Below are 14426 nucleotides of genomic sequence, written 5' to 3' on the forward strand. Positions count from 1 at the left end.
CCAAAGGGGCCGGGCACACCCTTATAAATACAATCTCATTTTCGCCAAAACTCAATTCCAACTCTCTTGCAAAATTCTCTAAATTCTCTAAACACTTTTTGCTCAAAATTCTAACTTTGGCATCAGAGGTTCTTCGGCCAAAGCCCCCCCCCATTCATTGTGGGCACGTGAGGCTCTTGGCCTTGACCTAAGGTGTTATTTGTTTTGTAGGTGCAATTTTGTCCAAGTAGAAGGAAGAAATTTGCATCCATACCGACTGCCCGGGCGGCGCTGGGGATTGACCTCTCACATTGACCAAATGAGGAGGCAGAGCAGAGACCACTAATGGCCAAGCGCGATGACATTTGTAAAAAAAATATAAATAAAAAAAATCATAGTTTCACATTTTTCTTACAATTTCACATATTTCTAGAATTTTACCAAATTTTCATATTTTCCTACAAAATTTCAAATATTTCCTACAGTTTCAAATATTTCTACAATTTTACCAACTTAAACATATTTCCTACAATTTCCCATATTTGTATAGTTCCACCCAATTTAAACATATTTCCTACAATTTCATATATTTCTAGAATTTTACCAAATTTTCATATTTTCCTACAAATTTCACAAATTTTCAAATATTTCCTACAATGTCACATATTTCTACAATTTTACCAAAATTAAACATATTTCCTACAATTTTTCACATATTTCTACAATTTTACCCAATTTTCATATTTTTCTACAAATTTCACAAGTCCACATATTTCTACCACCTAAAAGTTTCACTTTACAACATAAAATAACTACCTATGAACACCTAAAACCACCTATGAATACCTAAAACCACTACCTCGTCCCCCTACCCCACCACCACCATACCCTCCCCCATCCCCCCTCCAATAATGTGCCTCATCCCCCACCACCCACCCCGTCCCCTGCCCATCCCACCACCATGTCCCCTTACACTACTAAATTAAACAGTTTACACGACGAGGAAGATTTTGTCGCGCAAATCATTATTAGGTCGCACAAAATCTATGGCGACCAGAAACTCGTCGCACGTATTTTGTCGCACAAAGGTCGTGAAAAAAGACATTGTGCGGCGAACAATTTCAAACTCGTCGTGCAAAAAAAATTGTGCGACGCTTTATTACTCGTCGCACTAAAGTTATATGGACGAAGGTTTTCGTCGTACGATATAAAAGGGTACAAGTGCGCTTTGTGACTAGTTCATCTCGAAAAGTTTACACGACGAAAAATGTTAGAGGCGCGTGGTAATGTGCGACGAAGTTATAAGACGCGCTTAATTTTGCGCGACGACTTGTCAGCGTCGCGCAAGTGTAATTTTTATCAATAAATAAATAAATAGAATAAAAGGAAAATTAAAAAAAAAAAGATTTCATACTAATGACAAAAAAAAAGCAAATAATGAATAAAAAACAATTTTTATTTATAATATAAATAAAACTGTACGTACAAATATAAAGTTTTAAAAGAAGCAAGAACAAAACTATGAAAAAAAAGCGGAAAAATCTATAGGAATGTCGTTCGAAGGATCTTGCTGCTGGTTGGGGAAAGGGTCGGAGGTCGACGAGCCTGATTGCTATGCTTGCTTGGTGTGGAAGGGCTGTGAGGGCGATGTTGCAGAAAACCTAGGAGATGTATTCTGGAGGAACTGAGGGCTTGTACAAGCATCGACATTTGAGACTTGTACGATGCCAGCTCACTCCTTAGGCCAGGGACTTCTTGCGTCAAAGTCGTAACCTGGCTCTTTGACTGCGAGGATGACGAGGCTCTACTCTCCTGCCGCCTAGCATTTCCCATCCCTCGACAATAAGTCCCTAGCCTCCGACCGAAAGTATGGTCCAACGTCTCTGTCACGATGTGAAACCCTACATCCTCAGGGGGATCCACAGACTCAATTGGCATGTCCGAAGGAAGCTGGGAGGCGGACTCTTGAAGCACCGACTGACTCTTTTCCACCATAGTTGCCTGTGAAAAAAAAACATGGATTATTAATAGAAAACAATTTGAAATAATTTGTATAAAAGTTGAATGTATAAGAAATTACTTATATGAATGGACTCGGTCAACTCATTCCCACGCCGAAGATAAGGAAAATGTTAGGAAGAAAAAATATATATTAGTGGCATTTTAAAATTGGAAATGAAAGATGTAATATATACCTTCCGTTGTGCCTCCATTCTATAAGAGAAAGGCCTCAAACCCGAATGGTGGAGAAGAGTTTTCTTCTCCCGATTGATCTTGTCGCCTTCTTCTGTTATAAAAAAAAATAAACGTATTAGTTGTAATACTTAAAGAAAATTAAAAAAAATATTAATAAACATTTGTAAAAATTTTAAAAAAAGTAAAATGAAAGAAGTCGTAATTAAAAACGCACCACATAGCCCGGCTCCTGAAAATGACCGCAAAGCCAAACCCAACTATTTTGTCAGTCCTCCAACTCCTTCGGACAACCCTCCTCGAGGGCGACCTGCGGATCATCAAATTGCTGGAAACATTGGTGCAGGTCACTTTTCCACTGCTTGTAGTGTTCGAAGAAAAGCTGATTGAGGTACGCGAACATGTCCTCGTCCATGTCGTCCAAATTGTAGTTTGTCTGCAATGTAACAAACATTTTGAAAGTATTAGTAATAAAAGACAGTAATAAATATAAATATATAAATTTTACATGAAAAGCATTAAAAAGGTAACGCTACTTACGGACAATTGGTTGTGCACCGTGTTCTTTGTCTCCTCTGGCATCACCTTCCAAGGCTTCCACCGCATAGGGCAAAAGGTCCGCACGATATGCCCAATGTCATGGGCCAATGCACTATGCTGCTCCGCCGTTGGTGCCGCCCGATGTTGCTCATCGTATCCGATTGGGATACGACTGTTTATCACCCGGGTGACCTTGGCCGTCTTCAATTGCAGACAAGGTCACCGGGTGTTTTTCTTCGCTGCAAAGAGATGAAAAATAAATCATTAACCCAAAACGAATAAAAAAATCCTACTAAAATTTCAGCATAACCTCCCCTATAATGAAAACATTTCCCAAAACCCTGAAAATAACATAAACAATATACGCATCCAACACAATGATCACAACAATTAATAAAAGGTTCGGAACGATGACAACTTTTTAATCCTTACATAACATAACTTAACAAATTGAACCTAAAATAATAAAATTCAGTTAACATGGGAATGAGGGAGTGAATTAGGATTGTATACATGGCCGTGTACCCGAGGCATCGGTTGTGGATCTCGATGGCGAGATCTGGTCCGTAGTGCGGGGGCGCCGGTGAGTACATCGGGCGCTAACAGGCAGCGCCACCGAAGAAGTCAACGATGCCTGCGCCTGTGAGACTGGATGACCAACTGGGTCAACCGGATTGACCGGCCTATGGTCCATCTCTGCCGAAGTAGTGGCGGCAGTAGTAGGTGTAGTCATCGGACTAGGTGTAGAAGTCATCGCCCTCCGGGTTCTAATGAGGTTTGACATCTACAAAATTGGAAATCAATTTGTTTCGTACACAAAGATTTAACTTACCGTACACATGCTAATAATTTCAACTTAAATTTAAAACGAAATTTAAAAACCCTAATTCTAAACCCAATTCAAGTTTGGCAGAAACAAAACTTAAAACGGATATACTATACACAAACTAATCAATTCATATAGGATATAAACCCAGCAATTATAACTTATAAGAAGAAACTAGCATAAGGGAGTAGTTAGAGACAAAATCTAGTATGTACATGCTCTGTGTGTGTCAGGGAATTCAAGTGACAAATAAGCCACAAGCTAGCAATTTGGCTCCTCGAGGGTAGGTAGAAACCAAGAACATGCACCCAAGTTAATGGATGGAAACAAAAAAGTATGGCACATATTCAACAATAACCAGGGATGCAAGCATCATAGCCAGAAAAAGAAAGCATTAGGCATCTTAGGAGTTACAAAGTCCAATATATCACGCCAATACACACAACAGGTGCTATAACACAATTAAAACAAAGGGAAGAGGATAACTGATAACCTTCTTTGCATCTCCCTAGAAGCAGAGATGATAACCTTCTATTTTCAAAAATCAAAGCACAGTATTGGTCAATGAATACAATCAGAAAACCAATGAAAAGAGAGTAACCAAAACATCTAATTCTGATATGTAAGCTCTCATCAAATGAACCTTAAAAAAGCAAGTCAACCACAACAATATCAAAATCCATGGGACTACTTTCGAGTAGACCACTTGAACTTGAAGTCAAACAACAATACTAGAAAGCAATGGAAGGTAACAAAATTATGGAAATAGTAATTAAAATTACCATAAAGTAATGCAAGTGACCAAAGTGTACGTCCAAAAGCTAGTGGATTTTTCTCCTAAAAATTGAAAAAATAAAGAATGACAATCTTATCATATGAAAGTATTTTCGTTAAAGAATGACATTATTAGCAATGAAAGTATTCATTGACAAAAAACCTCACCCGGTATCCAAAAAAGATAAACAAATTTCTTCAAGAGAGCAAATAAATACCCATCTAGAATATAAGAACTTACAACACAATATCATTCTCTAGGAAACACAAATTTGGATGAAAAAAAAATCCCAAATTGCTAAACCCTTTCTCCAGAAAACAAAATTTTGAAATATGAAAAATGCCAACTCGCTGAACCCATGTTCTAGATGTGTTCATGTCTGCATATTTTATGAAGAGAGCAACGTGCTATCACAGAGAAAACAAAAACAAAGGGAAGCACATGGAAGTTTACAAAACTAATCTCTGCATGTGCATTTTCCTGAGCACTTGGACATAAACTTGATTGCAGTATGACAATCACCACCAATTTAAGAACCCCTAATTTAAGAACCCTAAATCTAACCCCCAATTTAAGAAAACCTAATCTAACCTCACTGCCCAAAATCGTTCCCCTAATTTAAGACCTAAATCTAACCCCAATTAAGAACCCTAAAAACTCTAATTTAAGAACCTAAATGTAACGACCAATTTCTGAACCCTAAACTTACCTGACTGCCCTAATTCTAACCCCCAATTTGAAAAAGAAAAAAAAACCAAAAAAAACCCTAATTCTAGCCCCCAATTTGTAAATAAAGAAAATTAAAAATAAAAACTAAAGAGGAAATTACTTATTGGAGACAAAGTCGCGACGGCTGGAGAGAGGGATGGAGAGAAAGATGGAGATACAGAGGAATGAAAGAGAGGGTATAGCGCAGGGAAAAAGGAAGAAGAGGGAAGTGAGGGGAAGAAGGAGGGGGATTAAAATATAGAATCTTGCGCGACTTTGTCACACAAGGCTAAAAAATAGTCGAGCAAGTTTTTAAAATTTCCCAAAAAAAAAGCGTCTTAATTGAAATTTCAAACACTTGCGCAACGAATAAATATATTTCGTCGCGTAAATATACTTTGTGCGACATATATGTATTCATCGCCAATATTCCCTCGTAAATTTAAAATAACTGTTAAATCGTGATTTTTTGTTTATAATCGTCGAAAAGTTTTGTACTGTTACTTGATCTCTGAATGTTTGTTTTCTGCGATTTTTGGATTATCCGATCTTGAACCATATACAAACAAGTTTGACGGTTGGATCCTTGAAATTAGTAGTTGGATCCTTGAAATTAGTTTCATACAATGCGTATCCCATCAAAAAGATAGATTCACTAACACTAGAGTTTATTTATACTTTCATTAAGTATAACATAAGATTTTGTGGTATCCACTAGTGTAAATAGTTGAAATTGAAGATCGAATTCATTCATTGTTTTCATATAGGGTAAAGGAGTGTAGCTGTAAAAAAAAATCAAAATCGGAGTTAAAATAACGTTAAATCGTGATTTTTTGTTTATAACCGTCGAAAATTTTTGTACCGTTACTTGATCTCTGAATGTTTGTTTTCTAAGCTTTTTAGCGTATGCGATCTCGAACCATATACAAACAAGTTTGACGGTTGGATCGTTGAAATTAGTTTCGTACAATGCGTATCCCATCAAAAAGATAGATTCACTAACACAATTTATTTATACTTTCATTAAGTATAACATAAGATTTTGTGGTTTCCACTAGTGTAAATAGTTGAAATTGAAGATCGAATTCATTCATTGTATTCATATAGGGTCAAGGAGTGTAGCTGTAAAAAATTATCAAAATCGGAGTTAAAATAACCATTAAATCGTGATTTTTTGTTTCTAACCGTAAAAAAGTTTTGTACCATTACTTGATCTTTGAATGTTTGTTTTCTGCGATTTTTGGCATATGCGATCTCGAACATATGCAAACAAGTTTGACGGTTGGATCGTTGAAATTAGTTTCGTACAATGTGTATCCCATCAAAAATATAGATTCACTAACACTTCGAGTTTATTTATACTTGTATTAAGTATAACATAAGATTTTGTGGTATCCATTAGTTTAGTAGATTTAAATTTATTCTGCGATTTTTGGCATATGCGATCTCGAACATATGCAAACAAGTTTGACGGTTGGATCGTTAAAATTAGTTTCGTACAATGTGTATCCCATCAAAAAGATAGATTCACTAACACTTCGAGTTTATTTATACTTGTATTAAGTATAACATAAGATTTTGTGGTATCCATTAGTTTAGTAGATTTAAATTTATTTATTTTGTACGTATAACACTTAAGAAGTTGAATGATATGTATATTTAAGCCGATTCAATGGTCACCAATTTTTTAAATTTAATTTAATACATATATATATTATAGTATTTAGGGGTATAAAATTGTTAAATTAATGTATATAATTATTATAGTAATTTCTTTTAGGGTTATAAAATTATAAAATTAATATTTTGCTTGTCGTGTCGGGTTATCGGGTCATGTCAGGAATTGCCAGGCCTAGCTTGCACGACCAAAAATTGTTATGCGTCACGCAATTATGTTTTAAAATGGTTTTTTTAAATTTTTTTAATTTTGTTTACAATTTATTATAAAATACAAACATACCAAATTTATTTACAAAGTAATTCACATATAAAATGGGAATTGTTCATACCATCTCTATATAATGCATTAACCATTTCATGTGTTTTACAAAAAAAAGTTACAAATATATTGCCTTAATCTTCATCCGAACTATAATAACTTTCACTTTCGTCGCTATCATCACTTTCAGTGTCCCATTCCTCATCATCGATAGGTACGTCACCATCGTCGTTTGTGCGCACTGGACCATTGTATCGTGGAATATTACCGAGGTCAATTGTGATCGACTGAATCGGTATGTCGATTGAAGATACTCCTTCTATCTGAAATGGTTCTTGGATAAGATTAGTATCTTGGAGTGTTTCCACACCACTTTCCATCGAAGATTCAAGACGTTGGTCAGCAACATTGTCGATGTCGTCGTCAATACGGTCTTGTTCTGGTATAACATACATGTTCCTATGATCCATCTTCAGAACAACTTTCCAACCCCTCCCGACTTTAGGGTCATCTAGATACACAATTTGTTTTGCCATGGTTGCTAAGATGTAAGGGTCGTCATCGTACCAAGTTTTGGTAGTGTTCATTGATAGTAATCCATGATCTCTTTTCACACTTCCATGCCTATTTGGGTTTGTATCAAACCATCGACACTTAAATAGGATCGCTTGGAACCGGTCTATGTAAAGCAATTGTTGAGTATGAACCAATGTGCTACCTCCATGTTCTTATTGGAAAATGACTCACCACAAATTGGACCTCCGAATGGTCGAGCAATTTGGGCAAAAACTGAAAGTTTCTCCTTTCTCACACCCCCGTCATTATTGCGAGGAGGACGATTGAAAGTTGTCTTAACATCCTTTAAATACATTCCACAAAATGTAAACGCCTCATATGCCACCCAAGCTTGTATAATGGATCCTTAGGGCTTCGCTTTGTTTCGTACACTTTTCTTCAAGTCTCCGAGAAGCCTGCCAAAAGAAAACGATACGATACACATATTACTAATTGTAATATATTTAATATTGATTAATAAAAAAGACGAGGAGTATATACCTTTCTATTGGATACATCCATCGAAAGTTGACTGGTCCAGCAAGCAATGCCTCTTCTGGTAAGTGAACCATCATGTGTATCATACTTGTGAAGAAAGCTGGAGGAAATATCATCTCAAACTTGCATAGAACTTGCACAATGTCATGGCGCAACTGATTAACGTCCATTTTTCACAACGTTCTTGACGTCAATTGCGAAAAAATACCGAACAACAACATGATTGGTTTCACTACATTGACTGGCAAGAGATGTCGAATACCCATAGGAAGTAGGCTTTGCAGAACCACATGGCAGTCATGACTCTTTAGGCCAGCTAATTTACCCCCGTCAACGTTCACGCAATGCGCGATATTTGAAGAATACCCATTGGGAAACTTTACAGACGATAAAAACTTTAAAAATTCTTTCTTGCATTCGGTTTCATTGAAAAAATTCAAGATCCCTTCTAGCTTTATCATTGTCCCTATTCATCCATAAACCTCATCGTATTCCCATTCGTTCCAAATCAAGACAAGCTTTGATCGTGTCTTTTGTCTTGCCCTCAATATCTAGAATTGTGCTGACCAATGTGTCAAATACATTTTTCTCAACATGCATAACATCGAGGTTGTGTCTCAATTTTAGTTTGGACCAATACGGGAGATAAAAAAACATAGACTTGTGCGTCTAGTTCATATGTGTAGAAGGTCTTGTCCTACTGACATTGGTCCCGAAAAGAGCAAAATCCAAACGGTTAAGCTGTTCCAAAATCTAAGCACCGGACAATTCTCTGGGTCTGAGGCGATGCTCTTTCTCCCCGTCAAACTCTTTATCCTTCTCTCACCACTTGTGGTCCCAAGGTAACCATCTTCGATGATCAAGGTAACAAACTTTTCCGGCGTGCCAACTAGATGTTACGTCTTCCTTGCATACAGGGAATGCCACATAACCCCTAGTGCTCCACCAAGAAACCATTGCATATGCAAGGAAATCGTTCACAGTCCACATCACTACAGCCCACAGAGTGAACATCATGCCAATACATTTATCGTATGTGCACACACCGTGTGTCCATAAATCTTTTAGCGCATCCACCAACGGCCGTAAGTATACATCGATTGACCTACCAGGATCCTCAGTTATCAATAGAGTCATCATCATGTATTCATTTTTCGTACATTTCCATGGTGGCAAATTATATGGAAATACGAAAATTTACCAAGTACTGTGGTGTTGGTTTAAAACCTCAAACGGATTAAATTCGTCAGTGGCAAGTCTCAATCTAACGTTACGAGAATCAGCAGTAAACTCGAGGAATGTTCGATCGAACTCTTTCCATGCCTCCCCATCTGCAGGATGCCGCATCATATCGTCGTCTTCCCGTTTTTCCTTATGTCATCTCATGTCTGTGGTAGTATGCATTGACATATACAATCGCTGCAACCTTGGTTTCAGGGGCAGATAACGCATAACTTTTTGTGGGATCTTAGTCGTTCTATTCTGAGATGTCATTTTGAACCTCGACTCATTGCATACAGGGCATTTATCCAATGCTTTATTCGCTTTGTAGAATAAAATACAATTGTTTTTGCAAGCGTGAATTTTTTCATAACCCAATCCAAGATCATTCAACACCTTTTGCGTGTGTCTATGGTCTTTCGGCAAACAATTGTCCTTCGGAAGCATTCTCTTGAAACCTCCCAAAAAGTAATCGAAATACTGGTTTGATTTACGATACTTTATTTTTCCATGCATTAGTTCAACAATGGCCGTGAGAGCGGAAAAGCTCTCACATCCCAGGTATAACTCTTGGTTGGCATTTTTAATAGTATTTCATATTGTTCGAACTCTGCACTGTCCATTGGTGTAGGCACGTCATCTTCCCCTTCCTAATTGGTGTTTGTCGATGCAAATGGAAAAGCATCATTTATAATATCCATGACTTGTTCATTAGGATCCACAATAGGTTCAACATTATCCACTCTTGTGACGTTTGAAGACGAAGCATTGTCTAATTGTTCCTCATGATGGTTCCAAGTATTATGTCTCAATCATTCCATTCCTTACTAAATGAAATAGAACATTTTCAATTATCTTGTTACACCTCCTATAAGGACATCGGATTCTAGTTGCACTCGGGTTGTGTGTACGTGCAAAGTCAATAAAATCCGCAATTCCATCGAAGTATTCGTTCGCGCATCTATTCGGGTTTTGTATCCATGTCATGTCCATAATTCCTGGAACCACAATAACAATACAACGATCACAACAACTTCATACAAAATGATAATGTCACCTTATGCCTCCGGTAAGGGCCCTATCCTATTCGGGAATGCATTGTCATGTCACGTAATTTACAGCTACATCATATTAGATTTCGACGTAGATAAATTTCGACAGCATCTCGATACAGTTCTTCAGGTGTACAACCTGAAGAACGTATAGAGATGACACCGAAATCTCCACAATCGAAACCTAATCCTTCAACCATAAACTACGCGTCATAACTATGGATTCACAAACTGTCCAAATAATGGGACAATTCAAGAATTAATTGGACCGCAGTCATGCTTTCGCATCAATGCGTGAAATCCAACTAATCCTCGAACGGGAAACTAAGTTTTACTAAAAATAAAAAACAAGTACGAAGTTAATTTCAATTAACTCCATACATCACAACACATATTTGTACGTCACGTACAAATTTAATAACATAATATAAATATAATTTCACAACACAATATAAACAATACAAACTAAGTTCAAGATAATTTAATTAGTTTTATATCTTTAAAAAATAAAACGAAGAAAATACCTTCTCAATCATTCTCCACCAATCGCTACTCACACACAATATCCCTACAGACAACGAAATTAATGGCGTTAGTATGAATTTACATTAATACTTTTACCGTAACGACAAAAAACGGTTACCAGACACACCGAGATAGCTCGATCAACCAAAAGAAGAAAATGGAGGGAGTATTAGATGATGAAATTAAGAGAAAATGAAAATGACGGATGACAGATTGAGCAAAATCGAAGGGATGAGTGCAGAGGCACAATCTGCAATTTGTTTTGCAGTTTGCCTCTGCACATGGCTGAATCCATATTAAAAAGTTCATTTTTGGACGAACGATTTTGCGCGACGAAACAGGTATTCGTCGCACAAACACCATTGCGTGACGAAGATGGTGTTCGTCATGCAAATGTCATTTGCACAATGAAAAAATAAGTATTCGTCGCACAAGTTTACTATTTATTTATTTTATGTCCTTTACTTTACAATTTATTCTTTTCAACACATTGCGCGACGAATGAATGTATCGTCGCGCAATGCATATTTTTTAATTTTTTTTCTATTTTATTTTTTATTTGTATATATTGTAAAATTTTATTTTATTATAAATCAAAAACTCAAACCTAATTTGTGATGACCCGTCCCAAATTTTCCTATGTAATCTCTCCCTGAGTATGTGTATTGACGGTTATGCCCTGATTGGCAAGTAACGTGGACGTATTCTTATCACTTTCATTTTATTTCTCGCTATCGCATTTAAATTGTACACGTTGTTGCGGGTGTACGTAAAATTTTATTAGTGCGAAAATGCTATCCCGGATAGATTTTCGATACTCTGTTCAGTAGAAAATCTAAAACCATATCCCTAGATTTTACCTAGCCCATCCCGTGTACCCTTCTCCATTATTCACTCTCTCACCAATCACATTTTTCCCTCATTTCTGTCCCCCAATCAGAAAAGAGAAAAAGGAACTCTCCTTCTCTCTCTTCTCTCTCTCTCTCCTGTATGCTCTCTCTTTCCAAAACCTTCAAACGAGCTTCAAAGCTCGCAGATCAAACCCAAAAACCGCACCATTATACTCCTCTCATCTTCACAGTCACAACCATGTTCTTGAAACCTGGTTTAGACGAGTTTTGACTCGTTAACTCGTGAGGTCTAAACTCGGGCACATTGAGTTCGATGTGTTTTCGAACGAGTTAGGACATTTTGAAACTTGGGAAAGATTCTACTTGACGTTCTAAAGGTCCTAGGCTTGTTTTGGAAGAAGGTCGATGTGAAACGACTGAGTTTCGAAGAGTTCATTTTTGGCCGGAAATTTCAAGGCTTTTTCCGGCGATCTCCATCCACTTTTTGGACTCCAAATAGGTATAATGCGATTCTACTCTTCATTAGCTTCAAATCCATATATAGTGCTATTTGGACCCGATTTTACACCATCGGCCTAAGCGGTCGATGCCGTTGAGTAAGCGTGGTTCTCAACCGTTGAATAAGAAAGTTAAGATATTATTGTTAAGAGATAATATTATTATTTTTAATCATAATAATTATCTTTTAATAAGTTATCTCGGGTTTTTATGCAAAATAAATGGGATGGAGGCAAGTAGATTTGTGATGGGCACGTGAGCTTTGAATCAAGTTGGTTTATGTGCATATGGATTATCATTAGCATTGGATGACTAGGTGGCAGCCTTTGTTTTTGCATGCGACGAGTGAATATGAGTCCTATTAGGATTCTGTCTCGGGCTAACATAGGGAGGTGATGACATCTATGGTTCCATGTAATTCAGGATTCTACAGATGCATATGACGATTTCCAATTGGCTCATGAGTGATGAAGGGATAATTATCCTAATGCAACACACGAGATAATCAACGAGATTAGGGGATGATTATTCTACATGAAGTAATATTCCAAGAATCGTGTGCCGTGGCTACAACATGAGGATGAGGCAGTTCATTATTATAAATACAAAGCCACAGACAACATTCAGTCGGCCTCCAATTCAACACACAACTGCCCTGCGCAAACTCTCTCAACAACTTGATATTTTTTATTTTCTCTTTTCGCTGACACATCTTCCGTTGGCATCAACAGCACTGTGAAAGCAACCGGTGATATCTTCAGTCGGCATAAATAACTCTGTCGCCGTAGAATCAGCCGGTCTCGCAGCATCTTCCATTAGCATCAACAGCACTGCGGCAAGGACGGTTGGTTACCTATCCAAGTATCGGTCGAGAAGGGTTTCCGAATCCTTATTGATTGAGGTCATCTCATTAGCCTTCTCGGCGAAGTGAGGTGTTACAACTTACTGAGGCGCATTGCACGCCAAGTTATTTTATGATTGGATACTCTCAAATGGGATTTAGAGTTCGGCATTCAGACGGCTGAACCATGTTCACTATTAAGACTTATATCTACTTTGAGTATTTGTGCCCTTACACTTTGCTGTCGATTCGACGTGAGTTTACTCTGACGAATACCATCACTGTGACCGAATCCGACGACGACGATTCATGAACTTCGTAAGGATAGTAGCCTTGTCTTCAGGTTCGAGAACCCAAGAGGCCGAGACGTGTTCCTTCATCGACCGCAATCGCAAGACGCAGAAGTCAGTCGCGCACCTAACGCAACATCAACAAATTTACTCCTCGGCCGAGGTCGGCCGACGAGTTGGCACGCCCTGCATTCACCGAATGACGTAGTTAGCTTATAGATTACTCGGCTTGCGCGCCACGTAGGCTTGGTAGTGTTTAGGGTCAACAAGTGCGTCGAAAATGGTTGAGAAATGAAGGAGAATAGTGAATTTGAAAATTTTCCAGAATTTCGACAAAAAATCGAGTTATAGGCGGCGACCGACGACGGCGATGGCAAGGCTCACTGGAGAAGGAGGTGGAATATTCCGTCAGAGTTGACGGAATATTCCTGACGGCGTCAGGTAACGTCGTTAACGTCTGTTAACTTTTAACAGAATATTTCGTGGAATATTCCTGACGGATGTCAGGCACTGGCCTGCGCGTCGGGCACGTTTGGCCGTGCCCTTGAAGGCACGTGAGCCGTCCAAAAGTTTTTCTGAAAATTTGGGGATGTTCATGACGTCGAGTAGGTCACGATGGTATATTTAAACCCTAGGTTTGAGCAAACTATGGGGGTTTTATTTAGGTTTCCATATATGTGCTTTAATTAATTTTATTTTAGTTATTTCACATATAGGGGAAACGTATCCCGAGGACGTTCGAGGTCAAGGTAGGCTCGGGGGTTACGACCCAGCGACGTACTTGTGAGTGGGCAGTTTATTTTTATATATATACGTATTTATAGTTTTCCAAAATTTCATAAATGCACCACTTGCTATAATGCCAAATAATTGTTAACTGCGATATAAATGTGATAAATGTTGTTATATGGTTGAGATATTACTATCATGACATTCATATATATTTGTACATGTTCATCTTGTTACACCCTGGTGTTAGTACTCGCCCTAGGGCCAGGGCCAGTCCTTCACTTGTATGTTCACAATGCACCATTTGCTCGCCTTGGATCCAAGTTAGGTGACAGACTGTCGGGTAGATAACATTAGGCAATTCGACTTGTATGTGATGTGCTCCTGCACCAGTCTTCACGTGATC

The 14426-nt window shown here is 37.9% G+C and overlaps 2 long non-coding RNA genes across 2 annotated transcripts; both read right to left on the reverse strand.

Annotated features, from left to right (window-relative positions):
• Window positions 1–1493: 1493 nt before the first annotated feature.
• On the reverse strand, window positions 1494–2602 carry LOC126608568 (uncharacterized). Its single transcript, XR_007617908.1, has 3 exons — window positions 2390–2602; window positions 2175–2266; window positions 1494–1980 (listed from the first exon to the last, which is right to left on the reverse strand). It is a non-coding gene; the product is annotated as an uncharacterized LOC126608568 (long non-coding RNA).
• A 116-nt stretch (window positions 2603–2718) lies between these two features.
• LOC126608567 (uncharacterized) lies at window positions 2719–4788 on the reverse strand. Its single transcript, XR_007617907.1, has 3 exons — window positions 4481–4788; window positions 3226–4375; window positions 2719–2951 (listed from the first exon to the last, which is right to left on the reverse strand). It is a non-coding gene; the product is annotated as an uncharacterized LOC126608567 (long non-coding RNA).
• Window positions 4789–14426: the final 9638 nt, after the last annotated feature.

The sequence above is a fragment of the Malus sylvestris genome, chromosome 16 (genome assembly GCF_916048215.2).
Source record: "Malus sylvestris chromosome 16, drMalSylv7.2, whole genome shotgun sequence".
NCBI classification, from domain to species: Eukaryota; Viridiplantae; Streptophyta; class Magnoliopsida; order Rosales; family Rosaceae; genus Malus; species Malus sylvestris.